This window comes from Neopelma chrysocephalum, unplaced genomic scaffold (assembly GCF_003984885.1).
Source record: "Neopelma chrysocephalum unplaced genomic scaffold, ASM398488v2 Primary Assembly neopelma1_141, whole genome shotgun sequence".
Taxonomy (NCBI): domain Eukaryota; kingdom Metazoa; phylum Chordata; class Aves; order Passeriformes; family Pipridae; genus Neopelma; species Neopelma chrysocephalum.
In genome coordinates, this window is record NW_020897803.1 from 2,412,547 (window position 1) to 2,434,789 (window position 22,243).

The 22,243-nt window shown below is 36.7% G+C and overlaps 1 protein-coding gene and 1 long non-coding RNA gene across 5 annotated transcripts in view; one reads left to right on the plus strand and one right to left on the minus strand.

Moving 5' to 3' along the window:
• EPHA3 (EPH receptor A3) overlaps positions 1–22,243 on the plus strand; it is a 206,343-nt gene that overhangs the window by 36,767 nt on the left and 147,333 nt on the right. The gene's annotated exons all lie outside the window — the stretch shown is intronic.
• On the minus strand, positions 822–21,446 carry LOC113975582. Of its 3 annotated transcripts, XR_003536856.1 has the most exons (4): positions 21,351–21,446; positions 21,073–21,184; positions 19,525–19,565; positions 19,222–19,453 (listed from the first exon to the last, which is right to left on the minus strand). It is a non-coding gene; the product is annotated as an uncharacterized LOC113975582 (long non-coding RNA). The 3 variants fall into 3 exon arrangements; XR_003536855.1 differs by lacking the exons at positions 19,222–19,453; positions 19,525–19,565 and adding an exon at positions 822–6,240; XR_003536857.1 differs by lacking the exon at positions 19,525–19,565.

Genomic DNA, 22,243 nt, shown 5'->3' on the forward strand with positions numbered 1-22,243 from the left:
AAGGACTGATCTCTACTAGTTCCATCTTATTAGTCATAGAGCTACTGGAGCAAAATGTGTGAGATTAGTGGAAATCTCATTAGTATTTACATATTCAATAGTTTACCTCAGCTACTTAAATCTTACTGGGGTTATTTTTGGAAAGAAGCTAATAGATCACTAAAACTGTGGTCAGAAGGTGCACTTCATGGTATTTGGTTGTTTTTTAGCTTTTTCATAGGGAATTTGTGGAATGTAGCTGCAAGAAAAAAGATTGTGCTGTTTTTGCTTGTTCTGTTTAGCAACCAATATGTAAGTATGCTGGAACAAGCTATTTGTTTCAACTTAAGCCACTTTGTTCTTTCAAGGAATGCAGGTGGTCTTCCTGCTTGGCTTTCTTCTCAGTACCTGCCTCATTTTAGACCTTCTAACCAGGTTCCACACCAAGAAGCAAAATAAAATGGGAAAGTAAACCACTTTTCTATCCCCTGGATGAACAGGTTGGATCCCTGAAGTACATGTTCTTATATGTTGTACAGCCTAATTTTAGAACTCCAGCTAATGGGGGTCCTTTGGGAGATCTTTTCTCGACCAGCTTTATATCTCTTGCTCTTATGAATTATTTGCTGATAATCAGTGTCTTGTTTCTTAATGGGATTTTTTTTTTAATGAGTGCTTTATGAATTTTACCCTGGTGAATCACACAAAGTAAGTCCTTTTGTATTCCTTTAAATGGCTGTCATATGATAATTTTGGTTTTGCTTTGTTTAGTGAAAATATGTAGCTCTCTAACTCCAATTTCTTGTATCAGTCTACCTGATTTCCATTTTTTCTTTGGTTTCTTTGTCAATGTTGAACTGACAAAGTGTTTCTAATAGTGAAAAACAAAGTCACTAGTCAGTCCCCTAGGTTTGAACTGATAATTATGATTTGAAGGAATCTAGAAAGTTTTTCTCCATAATAAGAGATGATCCACAATGAAGAAAAAGTCAAATGACTATGAGAATGTGAATGTGTGAATTAACAGTGGTTGCAAAGGGACTGCTTGAATGAATGCAGTGGATCATATAAAGTGCTTAAAAAAACCCATAGTACTTTTTTTAAAATAATATTTTATTAATTATTTCATAATTGCTTGGATTCAATTTGTACACAAAACTGAAATTACACTGAGCTGTGGTAAATTAGAAATATGGCGATAGTAAAAGAGGGATTTATATTTGATTTGTTTAATATTTGATTTATACAGTAAGCAGGAATGCCAGGCACTGTTTATGACTTGAAGGGAAAATAGCTGTTTCATATTTTGATATAATCTAAGGAAATCCTCCTTGTTCTGGGTACATAAGAACCCTTCTAAGTTTGGGCCTTTGCAATTTGATTATCTATGACTCCAGCATATTTGAATTAGAGAACAACAGGAAATTTCATGAGTCTTTTTCATAAATATTTTAAAGTAATAACTATAGTCTTAACCCTGCAATTTAAAAAATGTGATTCTCCATAAAAAAGCAAATTAAGCCAGTACAAGATTTAAACAACTGATTTCAACATAAACTGGTTGCTGTGTAACTGAACTTGTAATACTTCCATTTTATGAAAATTGTATCTTTTCATTTGCCACTTTAAAAAAACAACGTGACAAATAGAAAACAAAGTTGTTTTATTCTAAACACCTTCCATTTTTTTATTGTTTCAGTGATTAGCATGCAGATGTTTCTAAATTCCATTTCATGATTTTTAAAGACTGATATTAATTCTTCTGTTGCATATACAGCTGAGACACGAATTTCTCTGTGCATATATCAATTTACAATTTCATGTGTGATGTCAGGAAAGAAGAACTGTGATCACTGGTATTTATACTACCTGTTAGTTTTAGTGATTGGGAAAACTTTGCTTATGACAAGATGTTCATAATAAAAATCCTTCTGCTTTGAGGAGCATTTAACAGTCTATACCTCACATTGAAGGTGTGTGTGATGGATGGAAAAGAGCTGAGAGATGAGTTTAATGCCTTTGTCTTCTCCTTGTAGAAAATAAAAGTTGAAAAGGTCATTTGATTTCCAAAACTTAGTCCCCTATGGTTGTATTAATTCAGTCTTGAAGGACCTGGAGATACCTATTCGAGAGAGATGTATTCTCCAAGTTGTAAAGCTCTTCCTTGCTCCTTATAGCAAACACAAGTAGATTGGTAAATAAATTCAGCAGTATAAGATCCATAGTAGTAAATCAGCCACAACAAAGTCTGACACAGAACTGAGATGAGACATGACTGCCAGGTCTCTCCACAACAAAATTTGTTGTGTAAAATTGCAGGGGTTCCATGATCTGGGCACATTGGCAAGACATGTAAATGAAAGTCCCTGAACATATGAAATATTTTGATAATAATCACTTTAGACCTGCAGCGTGAAACAAGCTGGATCAACTACAATCACAAGACTCTTGAATGACATGGCAGCCACGAGGATATCCAATAGAGGAAATGAATTTGCATTCTTCCCTTTTCTGTATCCATTTTCCAGCATTCCCACCTTTTTTCAGTTGACTTTGTCTGAAGGCACAGATACAGGCAGTTTGTCCCATGCAGTTCAGCAGGAGATGCCCTAACACAGAATAATGTGGTGCAAAGACAGCCAGTGCAGCTCTCTCTGTAAGTCAGGTGGGGATGCCAGAGCACCCAGAGTTCTGGGAGATCATCTACACCTTCATCACTCACCCCTTTGGATCCCCCTGCAATTAATGAGTGTGCTGTCTGTAGAATTAAACAGATACATCTGAATTTGGAGGAGCAAGTGTTTAATGAATTCATTTTTGGTTTTTTTCTATTTTTAAAGGAATTGAACTGCAATCTTTGGGTTTTTTTCTTATCATGTTTGTGAAACTTAGTAAGGGCCAACTTAGAACATGTTAGTTTGCTTTGTCTCCTGTCAAAAGTCTGTAGATGATGCAGAATTGTGTGTCAGCTTTAGAACTGGTCATACCATGTAAACTTCATTAATATTTTAGGAATATCTGAATTTATTAGAAGAGCTATTTTGTGATTAATGTTTTAAGTAGCTATCCAGAAGACAGCTTGAATTCATCTTTTCCTGTGTGTGTGTTTTCTTTTTAATAATGTCTTACATTTTGTTCATTTTGTTACTGAATCTAACTTTTTTTTTTTAAATATCTGCTCTGATATTTTTTGTTATCTTGAATAAGGGAAGTACATAAACATACCCTTGGCTCCCAAGGCTTCACAACTTAGCTGGTCTGGTTCCTGCATGACTTGCACTGTTAACTGAACAGTGAAGTATTTTTTGTCCCTGTGAGGTCTGATGTTTGAGAGCCCGAATGGAGGAATTCGTAGATGGTTTTTTTCTGAGTAAGCAATGCTTATAATTTGTGCATTAATAGCTCTGGCTACTGTTACATATTTTCTGTTGTCTCAAAAGTGAAGCTTGTACTGTGTTCCCAAACTGGAGAGTATTTAGGAATTATCAGTAGTACATACACTTGCTTTTTTGGAGGTATATGTTTCTTCTCCTGGAAATCTTCAGGGTGGGTTTTCCTTTTTTTTCATCAGTTTTTATTTCAAAGCTGGAATTTAAAGAGTTAAAGCAGCACAACAACATAGGAGGTACATTCATTACAACTAATGGAATAAGGCTCCAGTTCTGCAAAACCATCTACACCTTCATTACTCACCCCTTTGGATCCCATTGGAATTAATGAGTTGCTGTCTGTAGAATTAAACAGATACTTCTGAGTTTAGAGGAGCAAGTGTTTTATAAATTTTGGTTTTGTTGTTGTTTGAAATGTCAGCATTGGGAAAGTTCTCTTCTTGTCTCCAGAAGGAGTCAGAACTTTAATAGGGAAAGTTTAAGGGACTAAACCAGCTTTAGTTTTGGAGCATCAGAACTTTGAGGTTGAGGGAGAGGAACTGTGCTTTTCTGAGAACCTTGTTTGGCAGCCTTAACGTGAGGCTGCGTGTGCTGACCTTGTCTCTGAAGTTTTTCCTGTTAGCAAACTTTGTTGTCAGGCTGGGAAATACAAAGGCATGGTTAAAAAAGAAGGAACCTTGTTGACATTTCACTGGAAATTTTTAAAGCATCAGAAAACTTCTAATGGGAAGGTTAAATGTTGGCATCGTATTAAAAAAAAAAAAGAAAAAGTAATCTTGAACTAATTTAAAGTCCACAATTAGCTGGGATCACAGGTGGAAAGAAGAAGTTTTAATGATAGCCTGGCCCAGGCCTTGAGGTAAATTATGCATAATTATTCATAACTGCTATTTTTGGCTTGCCTGCATTTGTCCTAGACCTCTGCCCAAGGAAACAATTTGAAATAATTAGTATGTGAGTGCACTGACAATGATGAATGAATCAAATGCATCTGGTGCCAAACACAGATCTTGATAAGAAGCAGATAACTTTGGGAACTGTGGATTTTTTGTTTTTAAATTTCAGAGACTGGGAACAGTTTGTTCTTTTTTTTTCCTCTTCTTTTTTTTTCCAGACTGACATGTTCAACATAGAAAATTACCACTCATTGGGCCATGATCAAAGTGCAGCTTGGAATTCTAGCATTGGGAACATGAAACAGGTCTGCACACTGTGTGTGCAACTATTCAGGGCAGAGAAAATGAAGGGGGTGTTAAGGCAAGGAACATTTTGAACGCACAGGTCAGAAAAGCCAAAAGTTAATGTTACAACAGCAAAAATGCATTGCTTACCTTACACAGGTTGCAGACACATTTTACCTAAATATTCAGCAGTGTAAATACAGCTGTGTGTCATTATTTACGGCAAAGCAAAAGCAGACACAGTAAGATGCTGTTTGGATTCCTGTATTACAACTCAGTTAAAAATGCCTCTGAAGTCTTCAGGGGTGTTTGTTTCTTTCTCTGGCTTGAATGCTCAGTTTTTCATCTGTGTAATTCACTTTACATGGGTTTAGATGCAGGTGAACATGAGGCTCTTTTTAAATTAGGAGTTTTTAATGAAGAGGGGAAACAAGTCATTTCAATTAGAATGCCCTTGTCTTCTGGGCTTCTACACCAAGTTAGCACATTTCTATCTTGTTGGACCAGTGAAAGAAGTGTTTAGTAGTTTTGAATTTGTTCATAAAAAATTGATTAAAACATTGATTAAGGCACTGCTCAGGTCAGTGACTCAATTAATTGAGCTGTGACCAGCAGTCTCTCAATGCAGAGATTATTTGGCAGCTACTTATTGCCTTGAAATTATAACATTAGGAGTAAAGTTCTCTGCAACACATGTGGCTGTAAAGAAAGATTTTTCAGGCTGAAATGCAAGGTATACATTTGATGGAAGAGCTGAGAAACCGAGACAGCTGAGCTGTTTATTCACTTTCATCTCTGATTTTCAGGTAAAATTCTTAAAATTGAGGATTTAAATTTTGCAGCTTGTTGGATGCATTGTCTTTTAAAGGAGTTCCTTGGTGACGTGCATTTGACTGGACCTTAAACTCAAATAGGATGTGTTTAGTAAGTCTTCCAATTTTTAGTTAGTCTTTAACCATCTGCTTCTGTATATAATTGTTTTTCTAGTGATTTTCCCGGTGTGAATCCTAACATTGCTCATAAAACTTACAGCTGTTTGGGTAGTGCAACTAAACTCTAATGTTGTGGTATCTGAGTTTTGAGATGTAACAAGATACCTTTGGCTGAGTATGGATCTAGAGAAGTTTTTAGCCTATCTAAGCAAAATCCCTGCTCCTAGGAGAAGTTCTGATAATACGTTTGAATCATCAGATATTTTTCCTGTACAGTTCTCTCAGGGCCATGTCCAAATTGCCTAAAATTACGGAAGTTTTTTTGTTTCCTTGCTTGTTCTTTAATCTCAGTGGTCTCTGAATCTGCTGCCTAATCTTAATGTGGGGGGAGGAGGAAGAGAGAAAATATTGTGAATAACTGTATGTTCAGTCTTTATTTGATCAGTTCAGAAACTTAAAAACCAAAAGGGGGCCCAAGTATTAAATGCTGACTCACTGAATGTGCACCATTCAACCTGTACACTCAGAGGCACAATGTCTAACTAGTAAAGGTCATTTTTACTCAACAGGCATCCTAAGATATACCTAAATAGATCCTCCATTCCACTGTACAAAACCCAGGGGACCCTTGACCCGTGGTCAAAAGCTGGAATACAACTTTTGGTTGCCCTGTAAAACTGTCCCTCTCCAGAAGTATCTGAATCCGGAGCAGATCTTGCTATTCATCAGATTTTCCCACTCTTCTTGAACACAGAGGTCCTGTGGGAAAGAAGATATACAATCACCTAATTAGGTGGTATCATAATGTGTGTGCACAGCGGAGCAGAGTTACATTTCCGTGTCTCAAAGAGCATCCAGTTGGTTGACGTTTCAGTGGCTTTGTGAAAAATGAGAGGAAATGATGTTATTTTCTGCAGTCTTGTCTTTTTGAAGATCTGGTGGGGCTGGTTCCTTTTAATAGGTGTTATGAGCTTTTCAGTCAAGAGTTTGCAGCTCTGGAGTCAGCCCACCATTGATTTGTTTTCTACACTGTCAGGATCTTTTGACCTGTAGGGAAAACTCAGCATCTTGACTTATCTGTGCTTCTCACTTGATGTTCCATGGAATGTGGGGAGAGGGTAGTGATTTTGGTAGGTGAAGGTGGTAGCTGATAGTGCAGTAATTTTTAAATTATGGTGATGGGAGCACTGGAAGAATGCCTTTCTTAAAACTAGAAGGAGCAAGATAATGAAAAAATAGGTTGTGAGCTTTTGTAAGTTGTTCAAGCTGAGTATAATCACAAAGTTTATGTAAGTTTTTGACCTTCTTGAAAGCCTTGCCACATGTTGCAAAATGCTAATGCCAGCTCTGTTCTTCACTCAGCTGTACTTCCTTAAAATGGCTTAAAATGTAATGAAGCTCAGGCTGTTTTTTCAGTGTTACTGAATTTAATGGCTCAGATATAATTCAATAGCCTGTTCCACAAGTGGCAGAACAAAGTTATTTTTATTTTCTCCTAACCCTAGATTGCCCACTAGTGTCCTGTGGCATCTTGCCTTCATAAGCAATGGCATCAGTCTTGTGTCCATTCTCATTTCTTTTGCAGAATTTCAGAAATGATTCTTGTGTAAACTAATTTTTTCACTTCACACTTTTCATCTTCCTTCACTGCCCCCTGAGACTCCAATCCTCTAAAATTTATCTGAGTCTTACCTGTTGGTTTAGGACCCAAAAAGTGTCAGATTGGCATAAAAATCTTACTGGACCCTAAAAAAGTCTAAAATGACTTTCTGCAGTCAGCTTCTTATTCCCTAAATGCCTGATGAGGCTCATGTGCATCATGAGTTACATGGAGTGTATGGTACTAGTAAAATATTACTTATCTCTAGACACCCTTATCTTTTTGCTGAGTTTGGATGGCATGAAAACACCTTGTGAAAAAGGCTGAAAGCCTTTGCTTTTAATGTGTTTTTAGAGATGTTCTTGAGCAAGTGTACATACCTTCTAAAGCAAATGCTGCTGCCAGTATTACCTGCATAGGAACCTCTTTGTCAAGTATGCACTTTGCCCCCAGAAAAGGGTTTTTTTGAGAAATTTCAATTTGTTCTGTTCCTATTAGCTGTGGCTTTGTAGCAGTTGAATTCTGCTGTTCTTTGTCCTAGCTCATAAAATGGAATATTTAGGAGATTTTTGATTGTAGGTAGATGTGTTTCTCAGTGAAGTTCCTCGGTGCACATGTTCATAGTAGGTTTATTTGCTACCAAAAGAGGTGAGTCTTGGTGAATATTTCTCTTTAATTTGTCAGTGGGGTCAATATGATGCAAATATGGATTTCTCAGTTGATGATTAGTAAGACCAATTAATACTGCTGTTAATTAAAGTGTGAAAATTGTATTGGGAATGCCTCCTGTCCTCAGTAATGTATTTGTTAGTAGAAATGTGGCAGGTTCCCTTTCCTGGTGTCACAATGTAAGGGCAGAGATCTGTGGAAAAAGAATTGACTGCTGAAAATATGAAATGTGAACTAATGAGGGTGAATGATGTTTTCTGGGGGAAAGAAGTGAGTCCTCTCATGCTGAGTAAGAAAAGGCAGAATGCTTGTCAGAGGTTTTTGTGTGTTTTTTGAACTTACCATAACTGATGTTTAGTTCTTGAAGGTTTTTTAATTTACTTTTTTTCATTATTTTCCACGTAAAAGTAGTGATGCTGCAAGGATTTGAGAACTTAGAGCTTTATAGGCCTAATTTGCTTCCTGGGAAAAGAACTGAACCCTGAGCTGAGGGAGAATAACTATTTCTTTTTTGCAGCCATTTAGAAAAAATGTTGGATTTTCAATGCAATGAAAATGAGAAGCTTACCAGACTTAAATAACTAAATAATCTAACCTAGAAAGACTCTTCAGTGGTCCTAAAACTAACTGGATTTTTATATGGCCATAGAAATAAGAGTTAATTTATTCTTTACCTATAAAATTAATCTTCCAAAGTTACCTCTATATACAGAATTTCATGTGATTTTTGTTTTGGCTTGGGAAAATACTTTGTTGTAAATTGTCATGTAATTTGAAGTTGTTGAATTTTTTTTCTATTATTTTTTACAGTGTCTTAATTTCCCAAAAACCAAAGTGAGAAGGATAATTTCTCTGAGGCAACAGGATCTGGTTCTTTGCAGATGGAAGCATAGTGTGACTAAAAGGTTTCTTTGAGGAGGAGGATATGACAGGGTGTTCTTTGTGGTGGATAAACCTATTTATTGTTACTGTTGAAGGTGTCACAGTCAGTTTGTGCACTAAGATAATAGCTGCCTCAAAGTTTATTAGGCATCTTTTATGCCTGCTAAGAGCTGCACAGACATTGAGGATGGTGATGTGTGGGTGGGGTTTTTGGTAGTAGGTTTGGTTTGGAGTTTTTTGTTTTGGTGATGGTTTTTATATGATCTTAAGCATTAAGCCCTGATGGTTCATCCTGTATCCTTGCTGTTCATTGCCATGCCAGGAGTTCATTTTTTGGTTACCCATCCTCAACTATTTACCAGCTGCCTAATCCTGTTGCCTAAAAGCAAAGAAAATTTGCTGGACAATTTTAATATAGTAAGGGAGAGAGCAGGTCTTTAATTAAAGTTCTTTAAGGTGCACAAAATATATAAGCCCAAGCATATAGGTTAGCTTTTTTTTTTTTTAAATAATAATACTAGCTAATTGTCATATCTAATAGGATACACCCAGCCTGATAATTGTCTGTCCCCAGGACCTTCCTCAGGCCCAATTGGGTGGGTGGTCTTCCACAACCACTCTTTCCTCCCATTCTTTGTCTTCCTCAGGACTTCTGTCCTGCTTGGAACAAATTCAAGGATTCTGGGCCTTCTAAATGGCTTTAACTAAAGTTATATCAAGGAAGGTGCTGGGATTATCTTGTTCTGGTACACTCTCTACAGACTAGATGCCTTTTAGCTTGCTAAAAAATCTCTATCTATTGAAAACCTTGACGAGAAACACCAAACAATCTTTTAGAATTTGGTACAAAAGTATTTCATTAAAAGCTCTATCCTAAAATTGCTACAAGATGCTGAAAGCTACATTAAAAGCTATATATGTAGAGATCTTAAGGCATCAATCCCACTGGTTTGCAGTGCAGGGCAGAGGTGGGATGCTGGGAAGGAAAGGACATTGGCAGAGGCATCCAAGTGCTGCTGACAGCCTGATAATTAACATGCAATTATTTAACTGAATTCAGCCCCTCTGTGCTGCTGGTGCAGCCCTGGACAACAAAAGTCACACATGTGTCCTTCCTAAGCTTCATTAACTCCTTCAGAAGAGAGAGTGCTGCTTTGGCATATTAATTAGCTGCCATGCTTTCTTTTACTCCGAGTTAACCCTTAGTTGATTAAAATTACTGATAATTGCAAGGCTGTTAGAGGTCTGTTTATGCAAAGTGTGCTTAAAGGAGCTTTGCTGTCAGGGTGAACAGGCAAATGGTTCCTATCATTTGGTTGGGCTTGCCCCACACTTCTCTCCTTAAAAAGAGGAAGAGCAACCAAGTTGAAAAAAAGAAGCAAAGATAAACCAAGAGAATACCAAAAGTTACTGCTAAGGAAACCAGTTTTTCTTCGCTGGAAAATAAATGGAATAGTGAAAGAGTGGGCTGATATGACTTTAACTTAGGGAATATTTTTTCGCCTATTTCTTGCACCGTGTTACAATGTATTATGCTCAGAAGTTATCAACTTTCAGAAAGTTCAATACATTTTTAAAATGTTTTACGTGACTGCTGAAAAATGTATTGTACTCCCACAAGAAAAGAGTAAGATTTTGAATTGTTTGAAACTCTTTGACTAAAGTGAAACCAAAAAAAAAAAAAGCACAGGTTAAATTAAGCTGGATCTCAGGGGTTTTTTTGTATAAATGTTTAACATTGTGCCATATTTTATATTTTTCTGTACAGGTGTAAGACAAAAAAACCCCAAATTTTTTAAAATTATTTTTTATTACAGACTTCTTTTTTCTTTTTACCTTTTTTAGACAATGAAAGCAAACAATGCTTTCCACAAAATGTTCTTATGACACTTTGCTTCAACTTTACTCCCCTATTTCTGTCAAAGAATGGAATTTCTGTATAGAAAATGTCTCCGTTTTCAGAAAATGGTATCATTAAAGCTGGCTCACTCCATCTGCATGTACAGACATTTGTATGCCAATGTTACAGAAATATCCACTTGAATTTTCTGATTCCTGGTTATTTTAAACCAGGACATCACAGTTACTGTCTACCAGGACACTGATAAAACATGAATTTCTGTTTTGAGAGGTGTTGTATTCTTTTTACTGTGATAAATCACTGTAGAGAGGCAGAGATTTCTCAAATCTATGCTACAGAATAACATCTACCATTCAAACAGAAAACTTTTTATGTGCACAGATGAGTCATTCTTAAATATTCCCATTATGCCTTGCACAATGGAATTGGTCCTTCTCAGTACTTCCACTTTTCATGTAATAAATGTAACAGTAAAAATACTTTTTCCTGAACTCGTCTGCTGCAAAAAAAGTGCTATTATCTCACTTTCAGGAACATTAAACTTTCTTTTTTTTTCTTTAGATGACCTACTTTGTAGGGTAGATATTTCTTAGAGTTCTTCCTTTTTCCACAGCCAGTCTGCCTGTTTTCTTTTTTGTGTAAATCTCAGTTTCTTTGTCACTTAGTGCATTCTAAATAATATTAATTCTAACTAAATCTTCAGTTTTCAGTTAGTGCAATATTTTATGATCATAAAACAGAAATACTAACATGGATCTTAAGTTTTTCTGTGAGACAGATTTTTTTACACAAATATATACGTAAGTTCATCAATGCAGAGAATAAGATTGTTTTGAAAGATATAGAAATTAACTTTTGACTGGCATGGTATTTACCTTGTAGGAGATTTGGGTGATTGTTATTCTGACTGTTAAAAGATGGAAAGCTCAAGGGCACGTGTTATTTGCCAAAAAAATGTTTAAATACCTAAAAATAATGTACTTTCTCAAGTGGGAAGACTCTTCATGATCTGCTACTTTTTCCAGAAGGCTTCCAGTAAAAGCAACCAGAGTTTTTAGAATGAAGCATGTGACGGAGGGACATGTGTTAACACACACTTGTGTTATATGACCATCATTCATATATTCTGAGTCCTTTTCAACTTGTCACAAGATTTTGTTGTTATTACTAAGGGGAATTCTATCACACTGATATGATTGTCATCTTTCACTGGCAAAGAAAAGGAAAAAAAAAAAGGTAAAATTAAAGTATTTTTCAAACACTGACCTCAGCTACACGATCCCAGAATTAGCAGATGTCCTCCTGTCATTACAGTGTACTCTCTCTTCATTTAATACACTTTCCTCCATCAAATCAGGTGACTGTGTGTACTGTTGGTGACATGGGTTTGGCCACCCCCAAAGTGGTTTGGGGATTTTTTTGTCTCTGGTGTTTTCTGAAGAAATGTCCCTGTTTGTAAAAGATAAATATATATACATATATATATATAATTTAATACTTGATTTTTTAAAAAAACCCTTTCTTACATCTATTACCCTATACATGCAGATGACCACAGAAATCTGTTAAAGACCAAATTGTCTTAACCAGAACAGCTGGACATGCTTGCTTGTGCTGTTCTTTAGAGCCATGAGAAGTTGTTAAATGCAACCTCATTTCATTCTTCCTTACTTGGATCACACATGTGCAGTCACCCCAGAATTGCTGTCACGATTGAATTAACACTGTTTAAATAAAGGGCTGCCAAGTAGAGCCTGGAAATAGTTAATAGAAATTGTGTTCCTACTATGGGTTGAAAATACTTTCCCTGCTGATGAAGGAGATGGGGCCCTCAGGGTACAGACTTGTGGAATAGAAAATGCTGTTGATTGGGTCTGAGGAATCATAGGAGAAAGTGTCTGTGTCAGTGCTTTTATGTAAGAACAAAAGACCTTGCACAGGTATTCAGCACAGACTCTGGTTTCTCATGCTCGGTTGAGATCAGAGTTCTCTCATAATAATTTAAAGAAGGAACTTTGTGACCTGAGATGCTGTAAAGTGTAGTAACCAAGTTCCTGATTTCACCTTAAATCCCCTGCAAGCTGGTGCTGTTTTCCTGCTGTTTGTGCTGTGCTGGCTGATGCTGTTGCTGAGATGGACAGTTTCACTCGCATGGTCAGATGGGTTGTGCCAGGCACGGGATGCTCCTCTGAGATTCAGAATGAGGTCGCTCTGTAAATTATGCAGGAAACCAGCAGTGCTGGATGTTAAACTCTTTGCTGCAGTGTATGGAGTGAGACCATTGTGGAAAAGTCTAGAAGGTGATTCTGTAGATCTAGATGTCTTTTTACCAAAATGGGTAATATTTGGGTCGTGATGAACTGATGATGTGCTCATGGGCAGATGAATCCAATTTTGCTTAGTAAAAGTTCCCAGTATGTTGCTCCTCCCAAGGTGCAGAACTCTGTCCTTCCCCTGGTTAAACTTCATGCTGTTCCTGTCAGCCCATTTCTCCAGCCTGTCAAGGTCCCCTGGAATAGCAGGATGACCCCCTGCATATTAACCATTCCTCCCAGCTCTGTGTCATCAGCAAACTTCCTGAGGGTGCACTCAGCCCCACCATCCAGATCATTAAGGGATGTTGAACAGGACTGGACCCACTGTTGATGAGTTCCTCAGGTCTTCCCTGCTCCCCTAGGAACTGGCATTAGCACCTGATGATTGTTGATCCTAGTAGCCACTCCCGTGTCTTTATTAGGGGCTGGAGGTGGTTTTTTGTTGTTTTTGGTTGGTTGGTTAGTTTTGGTTTATGGTTTTTTTTGTTTGGGTAGTTGATTTTTTTAGTTTTGGGTTTGTTGGTTTTTTTTGTCTCTGGTTTTGGTGTGTTTTTGCTAGATTGATGTACAGGTGGATTTTCCCCCATATCAACTCCCTAAATTGTCACTTTAATGCTGATGCAGGGAGCAGAAGGGAAGGCAGGAGTAGGGCAGAGCAGAATCAGCACTTAAGCTATTGTAAAGCCACAATTACATTTATCAAGCAAGTTCAATCAGTTTTCCATGTGGGATTAGAGGTCAGATGCACATTTCTGAACTCCTCACAAGGAAAAGACATCAGAGATAGAATATTTTGATGAAGTATTTTGTTTGAGGTGTTTTAATTTCAGCTTGTTGTTGCATTAGTTGGAGAGTGATTATTTCTGGCAGACAGTAAGTGAATTTTAATTTATGCCTCAGAACATTGTGTTAGACAATCTCGAAAAACAGAAGCTCATGTCCAAAATGTCCCATCTTGAATGTTGCAAAATTGTCAGTCTTATTTAAATTGTCATGTTCTGCATGTGGAATTTGACTGCAAAGAACATGATTGTATTGCCTCTATATTCTTTCACAGCCCTCTGATTTAATTAGGAGTTGCCTTCCAGTTTTTGGAAAGCTGCAGGAATTTGCTTCTCTCACTCTCTGGCCTCCATTATATCTGTCTGCTTCTTCTCCACACTTCCAAGTGGTTGGGAATATTTCTGGTACCTTTCTGCCCAGCTTCCATTCTTTCTTTGTATCCAAGTCTCTCATTGATTCAATAACAGCATTCTTTCCTCCTCTCCTTTGTCCATGATATTTTCTGAATCATACCCACTCTTGCCTTGGATTTTTTTATGATTGTTCTTTTCCCTTTTCTTTTTGCAGCAGCATTCTTCATTAGTTCTTTCTTGTCACTTACTGTCATCTTTGTTGCCTACTCTTGTAAGCCTGACATCCTTTTGTCCCCACTTTTTCTCTTCTAGGTTTCTTATACTTTTAACTTTTCTTTTTCTTTATATTTCCCAAAAATCTGTATTTTTGTTTTCTTTCCACTTGGAAAAAAAATATCCTTGCCTTTTGAGAAAGAACAGTACAAACAGTTTATAATTTGTTCTGTGCAGTTGGGTTTCTTCTGTAAAAAAACCTGTTCAAGCTAGGATTATTCATAAATATCATTTGAATGTTTCATGTGAACAAATTTCAGCTGTGGGAGGCTCATGATGAGACTTTGTGTGATTAATCTTACATATTGCATACTGATTTTTCTGTTTCTTTGCTAATATTACAAAAATGTTGTCAAACTTCTGTCTAGGAAACTGTTTTGCTTGCTTTTCTTGTCTGTCGCTCCTCCACCTCTAGGGAATAAAACAAGACCATTGCTAAAACCAACATGTAACCCTGAAAAAACAACAGCAAAAGTAAACAGAGACTAACTTTGGCCTCTTTTTTGAAGTACTGCCTGCTGTTAGTGCGGAGAGAAAATAAAAAAATAAAAGAAAACACTTTCTAAACACTCTCAATAACAAAATTACAGTTTTATACTTGAATTCAAGAACCTGCATAAGTGCAAGGTAACATAAATCATAACTAAATTGTGCCTTTACTCTCTCCTCACCCTTTTTCAAAGCAAAAGACTTTTGTCTTTTCTTGTCAGTCTAGCATTTTTTGTGGGAAACTGAGTTTTCCTACATATAGATATAGGGATATAGAGTATGGCCTTTATAATGAAAAATGATACCTCATTATATAAAAAAAAGTTCTTGTATTTTTAACTACTTGGCCTCTCTGTCCACACAATTATATTTGGCTGTAGTTCTAAGTCTAAGAAATGTCTTCTAAGATTATAGCATAAGTAGATGTGAATAATATTTTATTATTTTCTTCCCCAAATCTCTCCATAGAGAGAAGGGAAAGAAATGTTAAATCTGGATAAATTATATTCAGGCTGGTGAAGCATGATTCTTCAGCTTTTTCACTGACTTTTTGTATTCAATTTAGGTAAATAATTGCTGTCTTATCAATAATTGCAACAGAATGATTTCCTGTAGGAGGTGTTCTTGTTTATGGAGTGAAATAGGTGCAATGTGATCACAGTAAACATAGTTTTTCATTTAGTAGGAGATAATGCATTTAAGATTAGCAGACCAGAATATTCCAGAATGTTTACTGCATAAATTATAAAATTTCTGGGCATAAAGTATTTAATATCACCTGCATAAAATACTTCTCTGAGTTCAAAGGTATGTTGTGGGGTTTTTAATTTTAAATCCTGCCTTTTAAATATTTTTTTCTGACAAAATGATACGGATAAACGAATTTGAATTTTTGGTCTGTTTGGGGGGGCAAATTGCTATTTTCATGGTAGAAATGTTCATCTTACCACTTGAAATTTTGGTATATAAAATATGAGACTTGATGGCCTCAAAGATAATGTGCTTATTTAACACCTTTTTTTTTCTTTTGCCTATCTCCTTTGGTTTTGGATGTAGCAGCACTGAGTTTCATCAGTATTAGTTTTGTTCATTATAATTTAAATTTAAAAAATGGAACTCTGTTGGGATTATCAGCTTTCTTTGTTCTCCATCTCTTTTTCTGCTGTTGTAAGCTGTGAGTGACATGTAGGTTCAGTTCAAGCTGTAGGTCTCATTTCCCAAAACATTGCCAATTGGGATGTTGGCTCTGGGACATGTGAATATGGAACAGCTATGAAATGCACTTCTGAACTTTGTTGCATATCAGTAAATCTGCATTACTAGCTGTATTTCATGGGTTATAAATCAGCAGTGATACTCAATTTTTCCTGTTTCCTGTGGCTTGAAGCACATTCCAAGTGTTTTCATGCCATGGGTTTCTCACTAGGTCCCATCCATCTTGGAGGAGAGAGTTCTGATTCCAGCCATGGCAAAGATTCTTGACAGCTCAGGTTCTCTGTGGGCTTTGAATTTCATGTTCACAACGTGTTCAGTTGGACCCTGGGAAGCAAGTGAAGATCTGAAAGGCAGTTGCCTACATATGGCAGCTTTCCTAACCAAGTATATTAAAATGTAATTTTTATCTCTGGTTTACGGGACTTCAAAGTCTCAACTCACATAGGAAGTCTGTGATGGTCTTATCTCAGAGTCTTGAAATCGAGTCTTTATCAGAAACATAAATAATTTGACACAGTTCCTGACCTTGGGGCAGGAAGAGACCAGGAGGATGAGGCAGCGTGAAGGTTAGTTTGTCTCTCATCCTTTGAGCTGTGATTCACTCGTTACTTTTGAGGTCACTGTCAGGACATTTTGGAGGACCATGTGGTCACTGCTGCAAGGGCTGGCAAATAGAGGGTCTCTTTGTGTTCTAGTGCTGTGTAAACTTCAACCTTTGGAGCCACAATTCAGCAAAATAAACAAAACAGTAAAATCCTTGTCTGATTTTTTTCCCCCCTGTCTGTAGTCCCAAGTGCAGAGAACTGAGTCAAACACACTCACATATTATTGATACACATTCCCAGCAGGCTTTCATTTATATTTAGCCCTGTGTTTTGTGGTAAAAAATCCTTCTTGTGCAGTTGTTTTCATTTTGAGCTTTTCACAGCATGTAATCAGTGTCTCACTGAGAGCAGTGCAAGGTTAATTTTTTTTTTTGACCACAGGACTCAAAAGTGAGGCAATTTTGAATGTTTGAATACAAAAGCTGCTGTGCTGTTTTACTGAGTGTGTTTACATTCAAGGTAGTTATGATAAAGAAACGAAGCTTAAGTAAATAAAGGTAATCTATAAAAATATTTTCAGCATTAGACCTAATGAGCAATGTTTAGCTTTCCAATAATTCTCTGAACCTTATTTAATCTCTGCAATAAAATATTGATACCAATGATAATAATTAGTGTAGTGTATTTCTTGAAGCACATTGTGTTCCACTGTAGCATAGTAAGCCAGAAAATGAAATATAAGCCTCATGTTTACATATAGAGTCTTATGGAGGAATTTGGCTAGTGGGGTTATAGGTCAGGAGTTTATGTTCCTGCTAATGTCTCTCAACCTCCCACATAGTAAGTATACAAATATAGCTATTAAATGAGATTTGAATTTGAGATTCTGTGTGAGGCTTCTCTAAAATATGACAATATTTTTAGGATTGAATGTCTCCTATTCCAGGAGATATTTGACTCCTCCTTGGGCTTGCAGTGACCTGTGACCGAGGGGTCTGCAGCAAAAATGCTGTGCAAGACACAGGTAATGTGGTGTGAACAGCAGATTTTTTTTCAAGTTTTACTTTGTGTATTTGTGAGCTGTTTTATGTCATGAGCTTCTGTTCACTCAAAACTGAAATTGTTTGAACTTGAATGCTGCCCAGTGGCTATAAGATTATGATCAACTGGAGGTTTTTTTGTTTCCTTAATTTTTCTTTTTTTTAGTTTGTTTCTACATGTAAAACTGTGTATTTCTGTGACATGCTTACTTTTTTTCAGTTCTAAATGTGTACAGTTTGTCAAATAGTGAACAGAGCGTTTTCAGAAAATGGTGTATCTCCAATGTACTGCTACAGTATAGACCTGTGAAAATTAGCTAACGCCATTGCTCCTCAAAAGTCTTTGGTTAAAGTCCTGGTTGAGTTACTTCTGTTTATTTATCTCATATTAAATTAGGCATGAGTTCCTCTTTCATCCCTAGCTTGACATAGGAAAAGTAATTGTTTAATAATGTTTTAGAGCCTTGAGAAATCAAGAGCATCTTAGCCAGAGGTTGAGAACTGGGGACTACCTCCAGAATTCCCAGTCTAATTACTTTCTTCTTGTTGAACTGAAATGAATTTATCTTTAGAAAATATGAAATGTCAAGCCATGAGTTCCTGTATTAAACATATTTTTCAATTAAAATAACTGGAAATATGTGCATAGAACTAACTTTTCCTAATTGTATGGTTAAGAAATTAATTTCCATAGAATTACAGTAGAAATATAATTTCTCTTTCGACTGAGCAGTTGACTAAAGAATAATAACCGTTTTGGAGGTATTTTTAACTTAACCTTTTAAGCATAATGACTATTCTCTGATTTCAACATATGCTTAGTTTTGAAGACCCTATATGATAGCTAGATTTAAAAAGGAATACATGTACTATTTTTATTTATTGCCATTTTTTCCGGTACTTCCCAAGCAAGGGATTGGAGAAAACAACATTATGCTTTTCAGGTACATGTCATACCTATTTTTGTCTTGCACTCATTAAAGGGAAGGTGTGATGGCTGAGACAGTATTTCAGATGTTGTTTTCTTTAGGGAAAGAGTAGGTGTGCTTCCTTCAACAGGAATAAAGAGGCAACTTTAGGAGGAAAAATGCTGTGTTTTATTGATGACTTAGAAGAAGATCATAGTCTTAAGTACTTCACATATTTTGTTAAGAGCAGAGCTCCTGATTGATTGTTGGTTTAGGTTCAATTAGTTGATTCTGAGCTGATTTAGGGAGGTGAGGACCATGTTAGTCCTTCTGTGAGACCTTTTGTGTACCTAACTGGAAGGACATTCCGTGTGGGTAAGGGTGCTGTTCTGAACTGCCCGAATAAAGAGGTTGAAAGAGAAAGTTTTTGTTAAGAAATGGTACTAAAGATGGAAGCATGGAGATGATCTGTGAGTGTGTAACTGCTTAGGTGAAGAATATCAAAAAAGAGCAATGAGATATGATCTAAGTAAAAATCAAACTACCCAAATGCCTCTAAATTATGGTAATTACACTGAGCAGGCTTTTATGGAATTGATTTTGGGCTCCAGCTGTCATGGAAGTTGTTTAAGATTTCAAATTAAATTGTTCTCCCATATGAAGTTAGGAAGCATTAGCTGTGTCTCACTCATGCAAATTAAACATTTCCATTTGTAGATTAGTTTTCCATCTGGGTTGTGCCAGGGAGTTGAAGAAGGTTTCAGTGGAATCAAGGCCTTACAGGAGGGACAGAGTCACAGTGCTTGCCTTTTGCTGTCTGCTGTGCAGGATTACATCCAGTGTTGTGATCTTGAAGGGGGTTATCATGTTGGAGGCCACAGATCCTGAAGTTTTTCTCAAAGTCTGGGAAGCTGCCCGTAAAGACACCCAGCTCTTTGGACTTGATGACCATCTTGGGTTGGTCAATTAATGCTACATTCAGCATTAATTACTTTGGTAATGATATAGTGGCCTTGCCAACATCAACTCTGCCAGAGAGCTGGAAATAGGGGCACAAATCTTAGAGCATCTCCTCTATTGTGTTTGCATTCTCAGCCTCATTGTACTCACCTCCCACTCAATATAATCTGCTTGTGAGAGGTCAGGTTGTCCTGCACATACATAGAAGGATTGCTTGTGGGAGTAAGTATCATTTCTGGACTGGCTGGTGTGGCGTGACTGTTTTCTGGAGTGATCCAGCATTTTCCAAGGAATCAATAATAAACTACCACCCACCCTGGAAACTTGTGCTGTGTCTTGTCTTTCTACCTGGCCAGTTTATCTTCATTCATGGTCTGTGGAAGACACTGGTTGAAGGCAACATTGGTCTCGGAGCAGCTGGTGTAACAGTGCCTGGTATTTTTTTTCTGTTCAGTTTTGCACTTGGAAAACAAGCAAATATTGTTTGGATTAAAGAAAAAAAAGGCAGCTATGTAAAATGTGCTCAGCACTCTGTATCCATCTTTGGTTTAATCATCTAAGAACAAATCAGGTTTTCTGTCGGGAAGTAGTTTTATATGTATTTGTGTTACTTGCCCTTGTGCAGTAGTACTGCCAATTATATTTATTAGCCCTAAATATTAAACAGCTGGAAGGATTCCATTGTATATAAATAAGACATTTGAGACCTGGAAGGATGCCATTCCTAATACAGCAGCTGGTGCTTTTTGCAGTTACATCCAGCACAACACTACTGAATTTCACTGTACATTGAGTGTTGTGTTAATGACAATAGGAGAACATGGGGTGGTTTGGGATTTCTGTAGGAAATGTGTAAAAATACCTTGTTTTGAAAGCCAAACTAGCAAGGAAATGCTATATTATCCACCTGTTTTGTGCATTTTGATGTAAATATTTTTTTTGTCTGTGTTTTGCTGCCAAATACAAAGCAACAAACTGCAGAGGCTTTTCAAATGTGAAATTTTAAGTGTTCCTGTGCCACAGATGTTTTTCACTTTCTCTATTGCAGTGGTGTTTTCCCATTTAAGTAATGGTTTCATGCCTCAAAATTCCTGCTTGCTGATGCTTCTGAAAGCATTTGCTAATGGTTTGGGGTTTTTTTATGAAGGCATGACCGACTCTTTGTTAGAATCTGAGTAATAACTAAAACAGTAACAAAAATATTGCCCCACTATTAATTTGTTCTTAATCTATGTATTAGAAAATGGAGGCATAAATGTGGACAAGTGATATCTTCATATTTCCTAACCAGCAAATAGTTTAGGGAAGTGGATTCTTTCCATTCTTGAAAGACTATGCCATGATCATTTCTTTGGAAAGGTTTGCCATCAGTACTTGTGTGGTTACATCCAATATTAGTGCTTTAGGTGAAAAAGGTGATAGTGATGGAGGACCTGATTATTTTTATCTGTGTTATTATTGAATATGAATAAATTTTAATAAATGAAAGCCTATTGTTATGAGCCATATACCTGAAAGTATTATGTGTAGCACTGTGTGAAATCATTTCTAATTATAATGACTTAAGGACACATTTTTTTCGCCAGATTGCCACATCCACAGCATGGGGTGAGTTCCACCTTGCTGAACTACCCATTGTAATAAACAGTCACTCATTTCCATCTCTGAAACCAGCTACACTTAAAGGCTGACTCTTACCTAGTTTGTGCAGTGCCCATGGAGAAAGGTGCTTTTACGTGAGTGATTGTTCAGCGCAGATTTCCACCGTGGGGACTGTTGTGTTGAGAACTTCCCAGAAAATCCTCTTAACCTGTGAGAGAAATGAGATTGAAACCTGTTTCTCCAGGAGACATGCAGCCTAGGAAAAAAACCCTGTAAATGCTTTACTTGTCCAGGCTCTGAATGGGTGTTTGAATGCTGGATTCAGATGCCTGTTAGAAAGTCAGATGTTTTCCTCATTGTGGTGACCTTTTTACCTCACTGTGATTAAGAGGATTTTGCTTGCAGAAGGGTGAGAATCAGCTGTCCTTACAAGTTTGATGATGAAGTGCTCATCTGTCTGGCAGCTAGAGATGGGGGGGGAAAAGATGGCTTTACTTATCTCTCTGCAGTTTGGTTTAATTATTAGCCTAATATTCCCATGATAAGGTATGTACTCTTGCTTTCACAATATTGTGTGTATTTCTTTGTGCTTAGCATCTATAAGACAGTTGCACTTGTTTTTGTTAATTTATTTATTTATTTATTTATTTATTTAATTAATTAAATTTATTTAATTTTTGTTAATTTATTTAATTTATTTTTGTTAATTTATTGCATCATTTATTGCAATATTTATTTTATTTTACTTCCCACCTCTTTAAAAACTAAGAGACATTAGTGCATCCAGCTCTTCTGGTGGTTTTGTTTTGAGACAGAGGGTCAAGATTTATGTTAAATTATGAATATAGTTTTTATGCCTTGGTGAAATGAGGTTTGTTTACTTGGAAAGAAACTCAGATCACTGTGGTAATATATATTGTGCTAGAGGTAGCACGTGGGACGTGGTTCCTCTCCAATTGCCTGTCAGGTCATGTGCCAGAAAACACATGTTCTTGTGAGGAGGATAAGGTTTTCTTTAAAAAAGGGTAGTTTTCCTCTGGGGGAGAAAAAAAAAGAAAAGAAATTTTTTTTTTCCCTTGAGTTTGAATTTTTGTTAGATCTGATTGTTTTGGATAATTTGGGATAAATTTCAAGCTAGTTGTGTGGTAAGGTGCCAGATCTCAGTTTTGTTGGGGAAGTTTAGTATCTGGATCCTCTTATCACACCTGAGCTCTCAACAGACATTAATATTTTGTCCTGTCATCCTGAAATGTTTTGCTAAGTTATG